This window comes from Rutidosis leptorrhynchoides, chromosome 3 (genome assembly GCF_046630445.1).
Source record: "Rutidosis leptorrhynchoides isolate AG116_Rl617_1_P2 chromosome 3, CSIRO_AGI_Rlap_v1, whole genome shotgun sequence".
In the NCBI taxonomy this organism is placed as follows: Eukaryota; Viridiplantae; Streptophyta; class Magnoliopsida; order Asterales; family Asteraceae; genus Rutidosis; species Rutidosis leptorrhynchoides.
This window is the reverse complement of record NC_092335.1, coordinates 395,987,402-396,005,375: the sequence shown is the minus strand read 5'-3', so window position 1 is coordinate 396,005,375 and position 17,974 is coordinate 395,987,402. Positions and strand designations below refer to the sequence as shown.

The window sequence follows — 17,974 nt, the reverse complement described above, 5'->3', positions numbered from 1 at the left end:
CTTCAAGACTTATAATATAACTTATGTATATGCTAATTTAACAAGGTAAAACTTGGTTTTTCAAAGTATAAGTATTTTTAGAAAAATGGTCATTAAATGATTTTGTTGTAACAAAAATGTTTAACTTCATATGTTTCACTAATGTTTCACTTATGCCGTATGATTTTGAATACAAACCAAGGTATTTACAGTTCATAGTCTTAAAGAAGAACTCGATCCAAGAAGATGGCAATTTGAATCAACGAAAACGGATTTGTAACGAAGAAACTATGACCGAAACAAAATTGGTTATCCTAGATCATTTCAACTACGGGATCAATTGGAAAAAAATGATATAAATCACATATTTCTAAGATAACATGATATTTTATATATATGTACTTATAATTCAATTTTATATGGTTCAGGATCACCCGTAAACAACACGAGAAGATTAATTATAAGATCCCATGATTGTACGCAACACGTCATTTGACAACACCGGTACCATGGGTCAAGATTAATCTCGACCAATACATATACGATGGGGTTTTATTTATTTCGTTGGGGGTTTTGTTTATTGCGGGTATATTAAACATCTAAAAATGAACCATTAAAAATTGAATTACTAACATCGGAATGCTAACTACGGACTAAGGAAATATTCAAAATATTAAAAGTATAACAAGTATATATATATATAACGTTTGTTTTAAAATGAAAACATATTGATATATTATATATGGATAGGTTCGTGATATCAACCGGAAGACCGAGTCAAATTATATATATCATCAAGACAAGAGTGAGTATATAGTCCCACTTTTAAACTCTAAATATTTCGGGATGAGAATACATGTATTTTATGTTTTACGTTATGGACACAAGTAACTGAAAAATATATTCTACGTTGAGTTGTACCACTGGCATACTTCCCTGTAGCTTGGTAACTGTTATTTACAGCGGTATTGTAAACGCGAATCCTGTTGATAGATCTATCGGGCCTGACAACCCCAACCGGACTGGACGACCAGTATTCAACGGTTGCACAGTACTTCGTTTCGTGACTACACTTGGTACGGTGTAGTAAGATTTCATAATAAAGGGAATATGCGACGTGATTAAATGTTAAGTATGGTTACCAAGTGCTCAACCACTTAGAATATTTTTATTGAAATGTTTATATACGAAATCTTGTGGTCTATATATATATATATATTGCTGCGCACTAAACCTATATCTCACCAACTTTATGTTGACGTTTTTAAACATGTTTATTCTCAGGTGATAATTAAAGCTTCCGCTGCATTATGTTGAATCTAAGCAGGATCATGCGTACTCATATTTGTGTCAAAAATAAAACTGCATATCCGAGGACGTGTGTTGTAAAATATGCTAGAAATCGTGTTGTTATTATCATTTGTAAAGTTTGTAAGTCGAAGATTATCGTTAAACGATAATCATCTTTTTATTGTCTAAAGCTTGTAACAAAAATAATGGTTTGGTTTGTAATGTATAATATATGCAGTTTTCCTTTTTAAAAATGTCGCATATAGAGGTCAATACCTCGCAATGAAATCATACGTTATCTAACACGTTCTTATGGTTAAGGACGGGTTATGACATGTGGTATCAGAGCGTTGGTCTTAGCGAACCAGGTCTGCATTAGTGTGTCTAACCGAGAAGCCGTTAGGATACATTAGTAAGTCTGGACTTTGACCGGGTCTGATTTAAAAAAAAAAAAAAAAAACCATTGCTTATCACTGTTGGTTAAAATTTATATGTAAATATTATATAAGTACTAATGGGTTAGTTGTTGTGTGATAGATGTCGAGCTCAAAAATTGTTATCACAATCAACGACTCCGAATCAGAATCTTCAGATGGCGTTCCAGTCATTAACCTGTCCGATGACGAAAATGATATCCTTGGGGAAGACTCACAATTTCCGGATGAACCAACTATAGAAATATCGGAAAGTGAACCCGAGGAGGAAAGTGAACCCGAGGAGGAAAGTGAACCCGAGGAGGAAAGTGAACCCGAGGAAGAAATACAGGAAATTACAAAAGACGAGTTCGAACTAGGAAAGAAACGAAAGGCTAATGAATTAGAAAATCCAAATCCCGAGTTTAATGAGAATGATGTGGCACCAATTCCACTCAACACTACCACCCCTATCCCCGCTATTCCTATTCGTTCTGTCCCGGCATCCAGTTCTTCAGTCCCACAGCCAAAATATAGGCAGACAGTTAGGATAAGCGTTAAGCAAATCTTTGTGTCTAAACGTCCTAGAAAATAGATCAAACGATGCGCTGCTGTGTCAAACCATGGAACCGAATAATGTTTTGTATAATATTAATAGTGTGGTTTGCTTAATGTTCGATGTAAGATAAGCATATGTAAAATATTGAAGTATGAAATGCAATAATTTTCCATGGTTAAGTATTATTTAGATTGTAGTAATTGATTCTGTACTAAGCTATTAAGTATGAACATTAACGGGTAGGTACTACCCAAGATATAATTATAAAACGCTAATAAGAAGAAAAGGCTTTTATAATAATACCTAGTTCATATTATTAATAAGCTATAATGTACTATAAATACACACTACATCTATAATAATCCATGTGAATAATTATTTTCTTTCATTAGGAAATGGCGCGATTGAATCGAATGACGGAACAAGAACTCGAGGAACTCATCAACCAGCGAGTGAACGACAGAATGTTATGGGTTGAGGCTGCAAGAGCTGCTGCAGTTAATCCAAATCCTCGTGTAGGATGCTCCTACAAGACGTTCCAAGCTTGCAAGCCATCATCATTCAGTGGAACGGAAGGACCGATCGGTTTAACCCGATGGATAGAAAAGATGGAGACGGTGTTTAAAATCAGTGGTTGTGATGAAAAAGACATGACCAAGTTTGCATCGTGCACTTTACAAGATAGTGCACTCACATGGTGGAAGAATTATGTGAAGGCGGTAGGAGGAGATGTAGCTTATGATACTCCATGGGAAGAATTCAAAGCAATGATAATCACCGAGTATTGTCCAAGGAATGAGGTTATTAAGTTAGAAGATGAGTTACGAAGTTTGAAGGTGGTTGGTACTGAAATCACCAACTACAACCAGCGATTCATGGAATTAGTTTTGCTATGTCCTGAATTGGTTCCAACCGAAGAACGGAAGATTGAAATGTACAAAGGTGGTTTGCCCAAAAAGGTCAAGGCAAACGTTACAGCATCGAAACCTAAAACAATTCATGAAGCTATAACCATGGCAAACGAGCTAATGGATCAGGTCATTTTGGACAAGAAAGCATTCAATACTGAGGTGAAGGTATTGGGGAACAAGAAAAAGTGGAATGGAGGTTATGATCAAGGTAACCAACAACAACCTTATAAGAAACAAGAAACCACGAAAGGTGCGGGTAGCGGTTCAGGCTTTGGTTACAAAGGACAAAGTCCTTTATGCAACCGTTGTCACAAACATCATTTTGGTTACTGTAGTGTGTTGTGCACTAAATGCAATAGACAGGGACATCTTGCTGAAGATTGTAAGGCTCTCGTTACAAATGCAAATGGTAACAAGACTCCTGCCACCAACGCAAATAGAACTGCTTTGGCTAACATTACTTGTTTTGGGTGTGGAAAACAAGGTCATTATAAGAGCCAGTGCCCGAATCAGAATGGCGGACCTGCACGTGGAAGAGCGTTTGTTATTAATGCTAGAGAGGCACGAGAAGACCCGGAACTTGTTACGGGTACGTTTACCATTAATAACTTATCAGCATCTATTTTATTTGATACTGGCGCCGATAGAAGTTATGTGTGTAAAAATTTTTACACTAAATTGAATTGTTCATCATTACCTCTAGATGCTAAGTACTTGATTGAGTTAGCTAATGGTAAACTAATTAAAGCCGATAAAATTTGTCGTGATTGTGAAATAAATCTAGCCGGAGAAACGTTTAAAATCGACTTAATACCCGTAGAATTAGGAGGTTTTGATGTAATAGTCGGCATGGACTGGATGTCCAAAGTAGGAGCGGAAGTTGTTTGTGCCAAGAAGGCAATTCGTATTCCTGGTAAGGATAAAATGCCGGTGATGATTTACGGAGAGAAGGGTGATTCAAAGCTAAAACTCATTAGCTGTTTGAAAGCCAAAAAGTGTTTAAAAAAGGGATGTTACGCTATTTTAGCACATGTTAATAAAGTCGAAAAGGAAGAGAAGTGCATCAATGACGTGCCTGTGGCAAGAGATTTTCCCGAAGTTTTTCCGGAAGAATTGCCGGGATTACCTCCATTTAGATCGGTAGAATTTCAAATAGATTTAGTACCAGGAGCTGCACCAGTGGCTCGTGCTCCATATAGACTTGCACCGTCCGAGTTAAAAGAACTTCAAAGTCAGTTAAAAGAATTACTGGACCGTGGATTTATACGACCAAGTACTTCACCGTGGGGAGCTCCAATTTTGTTTGTTAAGAAGAAAGATGGATCTTTCAGGATGTGTATAGATTATCGTGAATTAAATAAGTTAACTATCAAGAATCGGTATCCACTACCGAGAATTGATGACTTATTTGATCAATTGCAAGGATCATGTGTGTATTCGAAAATCGACTTAAGATCGGGCTATCATCAACTACGCGTCAAAGAAGAGGACATTCCGAAAACTGCTTTTCGAACACGTTATGGTCATTACGAATTTTTGGTCATGCCGTTTGGATTGACAAATGCGCCAGCTGTATTCATGGACCTCATGAATCGAGTTTGTAGTCCGTATTTAGATAAGTTTGTTATCGTTTTCATTGATGATATTCTTATCTATTCCAAGAGTGAGCAAGAGCATGAAGAGCATTTAAGGTTGATACTGGAGTTGTTGAGAAAAGAACAACTTTATGCTAAATTTTCTAAGTGTGCTTTCTGGTTGAAAGAAGTACAATTTCTTGGCCACGTTGTTAGTAGCAAAGGAATTCAGGTTGATCCAGCAAAAATTGAGGCCATTGAAAAATGGGAGACTCCTAAGACACCAATGCAGATACGCCAATTTTTGGGTTTAGCCGGTTATTATAGAAGGTTTATTCAAGATTTTTCTCGAATAGCTAAGCCGTTGACAGCATTAACGCAAAAAGGGAAGAAATACGAATGGACCTCGGAGCAGGAGAACGCATTTCAATTATTGAAGAAGAAGTTAACTACGGCGCCTATTTTATCGTTACCTGAAGGGAACGAAGATTTTGAAATATATTGTGACGCTTCGCGACAAGGTTTTGGTTGTGTTCTTATGCAACGGAAGAAAGTTATTGCATTCGCATCCCGACAATTGAAGATTCACGAGCAAAATTATACGACGCATGATCTAGAATTGGGAGCAGTCGTGTTTGCATTGAAGATGTGGAGACACTACTTGTATGGGGTTAAATTCACTGTGTTTACTGATCATAAAAGCCTTCAACATATTTTCGATCAAAAACAATTGAACATGAGGCAACGTAGGTGGGTCGAGTTAATAAACGACTATGATTGTGAAATTCGTTATCATCCCGGGAAAGCGAACGTGGTGGCCGACGCTCTAAGCAGAAAGGAACGAGAACCAATTCGAGTACGAGCGATGAACATAAAAATTCGCATGAATCTCAACTCACAAATCAAAGAAGTTCAACGAGAAGCACTTACTAAAGAAAATATAGGAAATGAAATAATGAAGAAGTATGAGAAGCAACTCGTTATGCGGGAAGATGGAATTCGATATTTTGCAAATCGTATTTGGGTACCGAAGTTGGGTGGATTAAGGAAGTTGATATTGAACGAGGCACATAAGACAAGATATTCGATACATCCTGGAGTTGGAAAGATGTACCAAGATCTTAAGACGCATTATTGGTGGCCTAATTTGAAGACAGACGTTGCAACATATGTTGGGGAATGTTTAACTTGTTCTAAGGTCAAAGCAGAACACCAGAAGCCGTCAGGGTTACTTCAACAACCAGAAATCCCAGAATGGAAATGGGATGGTATTACCATGGATTTCATCACAAAGTTACCAAAGACTGCCTGGGGATACGACACCATTTGGGTGATTGTTGATCGTCTCACCAAGTCTGCACATTTCTTGCCTATAAAGGAAACGGATAGAATGGAGAAACTATTACGATTGTATATAAAGGAAGTTGTTTCAAGGCATGGAATACCTATTTCCATTATATCTGATCGTGATAGTAGATTTACCTCAAAGTTCTGGCAATCACTACAGGAGGCACTAGGAACTCGGTTGGATATGAGTACCGCATATCATCCACAAACCGATGGACAGAGTGAGAGAACGATTCAGACTCTCGAAGACATGCTCAGGGCATGTGTGATCGATTTTGGAAACGGATGGGATAAATATCTACCGTTAGCAGAATTCTCGTATAATAATAGTTATCATGCGAGCATTGGAGCTGCGCCATTCGAAGCATTGTACGGAAGGAAGTGTAGATCTCCTATCTGTTGGAATGAAGTAGGAGATCGACATTTAACTGGTCCCGAGATCATACACGAAACGACCGAGAAGATAGTACAAATCAAGGAGAGATTGAAAACATCCCGTAGTCGCCAAAAGAGCTACGCCGATGTTCGAAGGAAACCATTAGAGTTTCAGGTTGGGGACATGGTTATGCTAAAGGTTTCACCTTGGAAAGGTGTAATACGTTTCGGCAAAAGGGGTAAACTGAACCCAAGATACGTAGGCCCGTTTAAGATCATCGAACGCATTGGACCGGTAGCTTATCGACTCGAGTTACCGCAACAACTCGCCGGAGTACATAATACCTTTCACGTCTCGAACCTTAAGAAGTGTCTTGCAAAGGAAGACCTTACCATTCCTCTTGAAGAAATTCATGTCGACGAGAAACTACAATTCGTCGAAGAACCAATCGAAATCATGGACCGTGAAGTTAAACAGCTCAAACAGAGTAATATACCGATTGTTAAGGTTCGTTGGAATGCTAGAAGAGGTCCCGAGTTTACTTGGGAACGAGAGGATCAGATGAAGCAAAAGTATCCACACTTGTTTCTCGATGACGCAAAATAGGTACAATTTTAAAATTTCGGGACGAAATTTATTTAACGGGGAGGTAATGTAACGACCCGCACTTTTTCGATCATACTATACTTATAAGATTAATATTTACATAAATTAAACCTTGCCAACATGATAAGCAATCCAAATTGTCGAGACTTATATTTCCGAAAAGAGTTTTACACAACGTTTGACCGTCTAGTTTGACCGATGATATCACGAACTATACAATATATGATAATTATACGTTTGTGTATATAAATGTATATATACATATTTAACATGATTAATAAATGTTTTAATATCTCATTTTGTATTAATAACAACAAGTTATATGTGTATTTTGAAACTACTAACTTAAGTTTTCAAAACGATAACTATACGTAACGTTATTTGACATAAATACTTAAGACATATAATGTTTATACATATATTGTATAAGTAATGTATTTAATCACTTTTAAAGACTTAAATACATAAAACCATATAAGTGTATTCACAAAAGATAGCTATATTTGAATCCTCATTCCATTTTTCACAAAATTTCTATACGTATACCTAGAGTATTTGTACTCGTATCATACCAAGCTTCTATACGTATTTACTAATAGTAAATACACATCAAAATCACCACCTAACCAGCCATTATTCATGCCATGAGGGCTAGGTAATTGATTTTGGAAGCTTATTGACTAATTACACAAAAGAACAACTTGAAATCTTGTCATGGATACCCCATGAAACACGTTTTTTGTAGCTTATATACATGAGCATTTTTGATTCATTTTACCTTAAATTCTCTAGCAAAACACACACATACTTTGAAGCCTTAAAACCCTTAATCAATTCAGCAAAGTTTCCAAGAAGATCTAGCTTCAAAAACCATACTAAAACACCATAAGAAAACCATACAAAAACACTTCAAGAAAACCTTCCAAGAACACCAACTTACTTCCAATCTTTCATTCACCTCTAGTACCCTTTTGATTCTAGCTTCTTACTTCTCTTTTACAGCAATCTTATCCAAGGAACTTGAGGTAGAATCTATGTTCATAACCTTATTCGATTCATATATATATAGCTATATTATTTTGTGGTACAAAAGTTTAACAACAAGAACATAGTTTGAATGTTTTCAAACTTGTTTGCAAACTAAATAGATCCTTCTAACTTAACTTTTAAAATACTTCAAGACTTGTAATATAACTTATGTATATGCTAATTTAACAAGGTAAAACTTGGTTTTTCAAAGTATAAGTATTTTTAGAAAAATGGTCATTAAATGATTTTGTTGTAACAAAAATGTTTAACTTCATATGTTTCACTAATGTTTCACTTATGCCGTATGATTTTGAATACAAACCAAGGTATTTACAGTTCATAGTCTTAAAGAAGAACTCGATCCAAGAAGATGGCAATTTGAATCAACGAAAACGGATTTGTAACGAAGAAACTATGACCGAAACAAAATTGGTTATCCTAGATCATTTCAACTACGGGATCAATTGGAAAAAAATGATATAAATCACATATTTCTAAGATAACATGATATTTTATATATATGTACTTATAATTCAATTTTATATGGTTCAGGATCACCCGTAAACAACACGAGAAGATTAATTATAAGATCCCATGATTGTACGCAACACGTCATTTGACAACACCGGTACCATGGGTCAAGATTAATCTCGACCAATACATATACGATGGGGTTTTATTTATTTCGTTGGGGGTTTTGTTTATTGCGGGTATATTAAACATCTAAAAATGAACCATTAAAAATTGAATTACTAACATCGGAATGCTAACTACGGACTAAGGAAATATTCAAAATATTAAAAGTATAACAAGTATATATATATATAACGTTTGTTTTAAAATGAAAACATATTGATATATTATATATGGATAGGTTCGTGATATCAACCGGAAGACCGAGTCAAATTATATATATCATCAAGACAAGAGTGAGTATATAGTCCCACTTTTAAACTCTAAATATTTCGGGATGAGAATACATGTATTTTATGTTTTACGTTATGGACACAAGTAACTGAAAAATATATTCTACGTTGAGTTGTACCACTGGCATACTTCCCTGTAGCTTGGTAACTGTTATTTACAGCGGTATTGTAAACGCGAATCCTGTTGATAGATCTATCGGGCCTGACAACCCCAACCGGACTGGACGACCAGTATTCAACGGTTGCACAGTACTTCGTTTCGTGACTACACTTGGTACGGTGTAGTAAGATTTCATAATAAAGGGAATATGCGACGTGATTAAATGTTAAGTATGGTTACCAAGTGCTCAACCACTTAGAATATTTTTATTGAAATGTTTATATACGAAATCTTGTGGTCTATATATATATATTGCTGCGCACTAAACCTATATCTCACCAACTTTATGTTGACGTTTTTAAACATGTTTATTCTCAGGTGATAATTAAAGCTTCCGCTGCATTATGTTGAATCTAAGCAGGATCATGCGTACTCATATTTGTGTCAAAAATAAAACTGCATATCCGAGGACGTGTGTTGTAAAATATGCTAGAAATCGTGTTGTTATTATCATTTGTAAAGTTTGTAAGTCGAAGATTATCGTTAAACGATAATCATCTTTTTATTGTCTAAAGCTTGTAACAAAAATAATGGTTTGGTTTGTAATGTATAATATATGCAGTTTTCCTTTTTAAAAATGTCGCATATAGAGGTCAATACCTCGCAATGAAATCATACGTTATCTAACACGTTCTTATGGTTAAGGACGGGTTATGACAAAATATCCCCATACTTTAAAAAACAACACCAATTTCATTACCAACGGGTGCAACTGTTGCAGCACCAGGGACTCTACCGGACGAAGCATGCTAAATATATATAGTCAAAGGGCATTTTTGTTTTACCTGATACATTGTAAAAATGTTTTCAGTGGTTGGCGTACAGTAATATTGTATCAAATTTCTCAACAAGTCACATATGTTATATTTCTCTTCACTTTAGCAGATCTTTTAATTCCTATCGGAAGTAGATTACCGTGGGTGGAAATTGGAAATGATAAATAGAGAGACCAAGACTTTTAAATTGCTTTACATTGAGTGGTGTTGTTTGTTTCTTGAACTTATATGATTAGAATTATCTGTTTCTTTTGGTGTTAAATATGCCAAAATTTTGGACTTTCAAAAATGTTGATGCTCACTTGAAACACTATTATGAATATGACGATATTCATTTGTCTTGTGGTATCTGATTTTCACGTCTTATTTGGGTGTGCACATCGTTGCCCATTTCGCACACACACGCGCACAAACACACACAAAAGATCTTTATAGTTCGATACGCCCAAGCAGTCGTGTTAAATATAGTTGCTTCGATACTCCCAAGCAGTCCATTAAAACATGAAATTGATCCTAATACGTCAGTCTTTTAGTTTTTGTTTTATAGTTGCTTCATTTAAAATGCCGAATGGGTACTACAATGGGGTTCCACTAATTCGAAATTTGACTGCTGATCAATATATAAATATGGCCTAACCGTGAACCAGTCTGCCATGTACAATTGTATTTTTAGGTATAGTAATCCTTTTAGGTATAGTAATCGTGCCACAAACTGTCAATGTTTATACATACGTGTAAAGAAAGTAGAATTATTAACTTGATGTTTACACATGTTTCAAAGGAGCAAAAGTAAACTTGCTATTTCAAAATTGTAACTTTTAGTGTAGTTGATTCGTTTTCTTTGTCTAATAAGTTATTTTTACCATCTTAAGTCACAACAAAGTGTGGTTGAAAAGCGCAGCGCGGACCTCCTACACTCACTTATATTATATTACTTCGTATTACATATATAAAAAATATAAATACATATATTAGTATACACGTCTTAAGTAGAGATGAAGTTGCTTAATTTTACTACTTTATCTACGGATCTATATATGTTTTAACTGGATTAACACTATCTAGAGTATACAGTTTATATAGAGTTACAAAACAAAACAGCTTGGGCCTGATAAGATGTTTATAGACTGGAATATTGTGTAGAGGCTGCGCGAACGCAAGCCCCCACTGCCACAAATTATGACGTAGGCTCGACCACTTGTGCCGACCTTAGGTTAGCACGCCTCCAAAGTGCAATGGAAGTCACCAACCTAAGCCATGGACCTTCTTGATCGTCCATTGACTTCGTCCAGGTAAGTACCTAATACATTTGTTTGGCTCCATTTTCATACACGAGACTTCCCCTCTAACTTTTCTCTTCCCACCAATATGGGATAACCCCAATGCTAGTATTTTCAAATTTTACTCCATTTTATCTATATCTATATTTATTTAAAATTTTAAACTAATTAAACTCTCGAGAGGATGTTAAACAATTTTCATTGAACACGAATCTAAAAGTTTTAAATGAGAAATACGAACTTATCGGTTTATGGTAGTTTGCCGTGAAACCTTATATTCAAGACCGATAAATTTGCACGGATAAATTGGATTGGATATTACTTTCGATTTACTTCAAAATAAATGACACTCAAACTATGTTACAATACGTTTCTTGTTTAACATGCTTATCAAAATTAAAATTAATATGTAAATATAGGATATTGTAAGGAGTTTTACTCAATAATTCTATTATTCATTTTCATCATGGTTGTGTTTATAGAGTTTCATAGTTCGCAACAAAAATCTTTTAACGTATTCCAGTCAACTGGATCATGTTATCTCTGTATGCGTCATTTTAACCAAGTATGATGACACGAGTTTGCCAACGAAGCATTGCTTCAACGGCATCCCCTTCACATTGTGTGTTGGGGCTGAGGATTAGGTCATGGGTTCGAGTCTCGCTCTGCCCATCCTATTAATTAATCTGCCTGAAATATGGATATCCAGATTGACCTCAGTGGGGTTTTCTCCCGGATCCATTCATGATTCAAACTCGGTCCGCCTGCCCCTCGGGATGGTTAAAGGATCGGGTTCCTGTAATGCGATTCGGGTTTTCTCCCGAACGCGTGTGTGGGTGCAAATGATGAGTGTCGTTGAAATAAATGATACGCTGATGCAAGCTTGCCGTTCAAAAAAAAAAAACAAATGATGACACGAGTTTATGTCAATTCAACTGTATCCATGAGCAGGAAGGCGAACTTTATGCTAATTTATTTAACAGTTTCTCATAAAACAATCATCCGTTTGAACTTCGATTGCAGGTTGCACCACCAACTATAGGATTGAGTAAAGCAGTCAAGATCTATATAATTTTAAGTCACAATTGACAATATTGTTACTTAAAAGTAGTAACTAAGCATATCGTAGATCGGTCCAACACTTCTCAATAAAAGGGAGAAATTACACTTTCATATTGATTTTACAACAAAGCGCCCACCAAAAGACGATGTCTAAATGGACAAACAAGGTTTATAAAAACATATGTACATCCAATATAATATGATCAATGTGTAAATGTGTTTTTCTAATGAAAAAGCTTGAAATACAGGATAAAAATAACTGCAAGCACAATGGCTCCAATCAAGGAACCAAGGATCCAATTGTTCTTTGACATCCTTCTTGACATGGATGTCAACACTTTCTTGCTCTTGTCAATTGCATCATCAACACCATGAAGCTACCAAAACAAGTATAAAATTAATCTATGAATAAAATAAAAAATAAACTAACTATTAAAATTTACGCAACTGATTGAGTTTTGGTAAAATCTTGTGCTAAAGAGCATGGAGATTCGAGTTCTCGGCCCCTTCAAATCTTTGAGTAACATTCCGTTGAGTAAACAATTAAAAATGCCCCACGAAATAATATGTTTTTTCACTTAAACATGAAACATCACAATCAAGTTCACTGATTATAGCTAACAAATTATTCCTCTTAAACAAGATTTTATCTTGAGAAGCTTTACATTTTCCTTTGAAAAAAATGTTGTCTAACAAACATCGTTCATATTAATCATGATTGTGACTATTGAACAGTCTATCAAAAGTGTTTATGTTTATATAAAAGTCCATTACAACCAATACCCTCTTTAGTGCCATAGAAGAAGAAATATGCAGCTCGTAAAATACCTTTTTGCGTGGGAATTTAAAAGAGTGTCACGTTATTGATGCGAATCTTCTAGAATTGAAATGACAAGCTCCTCTGTTTCAAAGGCAGCTCTCCTGCTAACCTACTTTTTCTCGCTAGATTGATTTAGTCTCAATTGTGGTATCACCTCGCTGAGCTTTTTCCATTAATTTAAGTAGCTTAGACCTTTGGCTGGCCAGGCAAGACACACAGTCGGAAAGAAAAATAGTACTATGAAATATGAAAAAAATTGAACTAGAGTATTGTGCAGGGGCTGCGCGAACGCAAGCCCCCACTACCACAAATTATGACGTAGGCTCGACCACTTGGGCCGACCTTAGGCTGGCACCCCTCCAAAGTGCAATGGAAGTCACCAACCTAGGCCATGGACCTTCTTGATCGTCCATCGACCTCGTCCAGGTAAGTGAGTATTTCAATTGCCTGGTTCCCATTTTATACTACCTATATCCCCTAATGCTTTTCTCCTCCCTTAATATTCACCCAAACCTTTTTATACTTCAACATTACCATTTTCAAGTCTTACAATTCTTTTATAATTTCCTTTCAATTAAAATATATAAATAAATAAAACTCCCAACAGGATCTTAAAAACAATTTTCATTGAATGTATCAAAGAGTTTAAATTAGAAATACGAACTTATCGGTTTAAGGATATTAACTGTGTATCTTTATATTCAACACCAAGTGGAGGTGCACAACTAGGAAATTTGTACTGAATGAGTATCACTTTTGATTTACTTCAAAATAGCACACATTCAAACTATGTAACAGAAATCGTGAATGTATTCCAATCAGCATGATCATGTATGTATCATATTTTTTTACCGTGTAACCAATTAAGATAATCACGAGTTTTAGATGATTATGTATGTCAATTCATATGTGCGCGTCCATTAGCCGAAGGAGAACTTTTTTTTTTTTTTTTTTTTTTACCAGGAGGGGTATATGAGCGTGATGAGATGGCGTTCGATACAGCAGTAGCGTGTGGTGTTATTAATATAATACCTACAGCCGCCAACTTTGCAGGATCCAACGACTTTGTGAACACTAATATCGACTCAAGTGGATCCTGCAAACATAACGAAACCTTAATTAGTATTTCAATTCAATTTCTATAACCTAAATTCTTGTACGAAACGATTCTAATGATTAATAAATGTAAATGTATGCCATTAAATATACTAAAAAATACGTTTAACCGATTCCCTTTTAGCTACACTTTTTGAGCTGACCCATTTGAGTTCAAAACGGGACATATTTACGCGGATCACATAAGTAAACAAGTCATCACAGGACACACATAAATGCGAGCAATGAGAATGTGAAATAAGATATGTTATAAAATTTTACCGTTTCAAATAGTATAATAACTAACATGTTGAATGTTGACTATGGTTAGAAGAAAAATACTAGTACAATCATGATCTAAAAAGTTGTAAACATTTTTGTAATCAATTGTTCGACCTATTAAATCCATTTGACCCAGTCTGCTTTTCATTAAACTTCAAAATTTGAGAGACATAAAATCAAAATGGAACCCAAATCAACCTTTCCGTAATTAAAAGGGTCAAAATAGCCACCTTTAAGAATTATTATGGTTAGCATGATACCTTGTACACCATCTGGATATTGTTATAAACATTGTTAAAGAAAAGGTTTAAAACAAGAATGAGTGGGTCAGAAACTTACTTTTTCTTGTATTAAATCGATGAGTTTTTTCCTTTGGTATACATTATATGGATTGGTATCGTTAACTGGCGGATGAGGCTGTAACCCAAATCAATAAGACGCATATCAGCTTCAATACATTTAACTATTTGATATTCAGGTGACATATATAAACAGTTTTTGCACCTGAAATGAAAACCAATTTTAATTTTTATTCACAAGCAAATACTAACCTTTAAACGTCACAAAATAGGTTTTTTCCATCTTTCCTGCTAACAGAAAAATGAAAATAAATGCAAGATGAATTTCATCTCAAGAATAATGAGTATTATTCGAGGCCTTTATACTTTAACCACAATAAATCAAAAAATACACAGCCACTCAACTTTAGTCAAAAAACTTTTTAAGCACATATCATAAAACCACATGTATACTTGTTGCAAGTTTGTAAGCTCAATTTGTGTATCATTATCAGCTTCTGCAACAAGCAGGGGCGGAGGGAGGGGGTGCAAGTGGGGTCGGCCGCCCCCGACGATCGAAATTTTTTTAGGGCATTTTTATGTTAAATTTGACTTTTTTCCAATTTTTTTACGTTTTGCCCTCATCGAAAAAAGTTTCTGCATCCGTCGCTGGCAACAAGACTGTGACAATCGCTCCAAATCCATATGGACGAACACGTCATTCATTGATTTCATTGCGAGGTATTTGACCTCTATATGATACATTTTGTAAACATTGCATTCTTTTGAAAAGGCACACCATAAATGAATATTTAAATCAAAGGTTTTCGACATCTGATGATTTCTACATATAGACAATCACCATAAATAATGGTTTACAACAGTATTTCCGTTGATAATGCAGTCAAAATAAGATACATGGTGATGATTTGGTGAATGCAACGTCTCCTTGAAAAATATGTCATGTAAGACTCCATGCACATAGCTTGTTTAACATCTAAGCAAACAGCGGAAGACTTCTAGGAAACCTGAGAATAAACATGCTAACAAGTGTCAACACAAAGGTTGGTGAGTTCATAGTTTTAATGTTGCGCATAATCTGTATATAAAGGTGGATCACAAGATTTCAGTTGTTCAATCCAGAAACGTTTATCAAAATATTCTACGAAATTGAGCACCCTGGTAACTAAACTTAACGTATATATAATTTGTACCCTTTGTATAATCATCTTAATAATACACGCAAACCAACGTGTAAGCTTCTCAAATAGCATACGTCCGTTAAAAGGCTAGTGCTCTAGCTCGGACGGGGATATCAAGCCCTATGGATCCATATACTACTACTCGCGCCCACCAGTTCTTATAACTGGCAGTTAACAGTTACCAAAGCTAAGGGATTTTCGGTTCAAACTCAGTGTAGAATTTAGTATGTACTTGTATCCATTGCGTTTTAAATAAAGTGCATGTATTCTCAGCCCAAAAATATATATTGCAAAAGCAATTAAAAAGGGATCAATGAAACTCACCTTAGCAGCATATAAAGTCGTTCACCAAAATGTGATCGAAACACGGATTACCAAATAACCGTAGATCTCAACCTAGAGAACATATGTTGGTCAATAAATGTCTATCAAGCTAGGTCAGGTCATAGTGTATCACAATCCTAATGCTCGATATTGACATACAAAAGTTATCCAATGTTGTTTCAAAAAGTCAATTTTGACAATAGTTTAACAAAACGAGACGTACCTTATATAAGGATTCATTTACTCGGTTGGTAATATTCAAAAATCCAATTTATCAATCTCGTAAACAAGTTGTTTAAATCTTAATTGTAGATTCAAAAGCAATTTCAATTAACTTCAATCATAATTCAGTTGCTCATATCTTTTAATCCGTTCATCGAAATTATTCGATATCTAAATGAAAAGTTATTGATTTTTCGTCAGCTTTCCAAAAACATGTATATCATATATCTTTTACCAGTAATATATGTATTTAATTCGTGGTACATCATAAACTGTTTAACAAGGAAATTTAGCATACAAGCATGTATAAATATATATACTCGAGTACTAGACATGAATACACAATTATTATATAAAAGATAAAATATAAGTACTTCCATATCAATATTGAGATTCAATATTGTAGAAAAGTACGTAGACGTAACGGAGATGATAACCCTAGGTTTGACTTGCAAATAATACCCATGAATATTACCCATAACCTCCTTGGCAATAACCCATAATTTCCTTAGCTTTATCCGGCTCATAAAACTATTTTGAAAGTGACACGCTCATGACCTCGTCGTAGTATTTTATGTATAATACTAATAATAATACAAATACTACTAATAATAATAAGATTAATAATAATATTAATCTTAATAATAATAATAATAATAATAATAATATAATTAATAAATATAATACGGAGTAATTTTTAAATTAAAACAGAGGCAGATATCTCGAGCTTTATAGGTGTGGCCTGTCCAGGACTGCCATGCGATCGCATGGCCTCCAAAACCATTTCCTATGCGATCGCATGGGATGGATTTCCAGCTCATGATCTTTTAACTTCTAGTTTGTCGACATATTTTTTTATTATTAATATAATATATTTAATTTATATAATTAATTATATATTATATTAAATTCACATGCATAGTTGACTTGTAATTTTCATTCCGATAAGTCGTACGTCGTCACTCGACTTATGTCCCGGTTCCGGTTTTTCAAACGTCCTATCATATACTGAGAAAACTTGTACTTTACGTTTCGTGAATCGTACATTTGTCAAAATATAGTCTTAAATCATCCATAAACTATACCACTGTAGCAAAGTTATTGTAGCAAAGTCAATTTTTACTGTAGCAATTCACTGTAGCAAATAGTGATTTTCAAAAACACTGTAGCATTTTGGGTACTGTAGCAATTTGAAAATGTTACTATCGTTTACTAAATAACTTGAAATTATATATATGTATATATCTTTTTAATATACATAAATCAGTTTTTAAATACACATTGGAAGTTATTTATAAATAAATTTTAATAATAAATATTTCAACTTATCATATATATTCAAATAGATATTTAAACCAATAAGTTTAATGTACGGTAACAAATAATTAATACATTGTTACCTTTTCAAGTTATAGTATATATGTATCTATTTACATATAATTGTTCGCGAATCGTCAAAAACA

General features: G+C 34.7%; 1 long non-coding RNA gene and 2 other non-coding genes across 3 annotated transcripts; all 3 read right to left on the bottom strand.

The window, feature by feature from the left end:
* Positions 1-11,085: 11,085 nt before the first annotated feature.
* LOC139903690 (U1 spliceosomal RNA) lies at positions 11,086-11,246 on the bottom strand. The gene has a single exon (XR_011778495.1). It is a non-coding gene; the product is annotated as a U1 spliceosomal RNA (small nuclear RNA).
* A 2,135-nt stretch (positions 11,247-13,381) lies between these two features.
* LOC139903682 (U1 spliceosomal RNA) lies at positions 13,382-13,542 on the bottom strand. The gene has a single exon (XR_011778487.1). It is a non-coding gene; the product is annotated as a U1 spliceosomal RNA (small nuclear RNA).
* Positions 13,543-14,137: 595 nt separating this feature from the next.
* On the bottom strand, positions 14,138-15,109 carry LOC139897709 (uncharacterized). Its single transcript, XR_011776754.1, has 3 exons — positions 15,037-15,109; positions 14,825-14,902; positions 14,138-14,204 (listed from the first exon to the last, which is right to left on the bottom strand). It is a non-coding gene; the product is annotated as an uncharacterized lncRNA (long non-coding RNA).
* Positions 15,110-17,974: the final 2,865 nt, after the last annotated feature.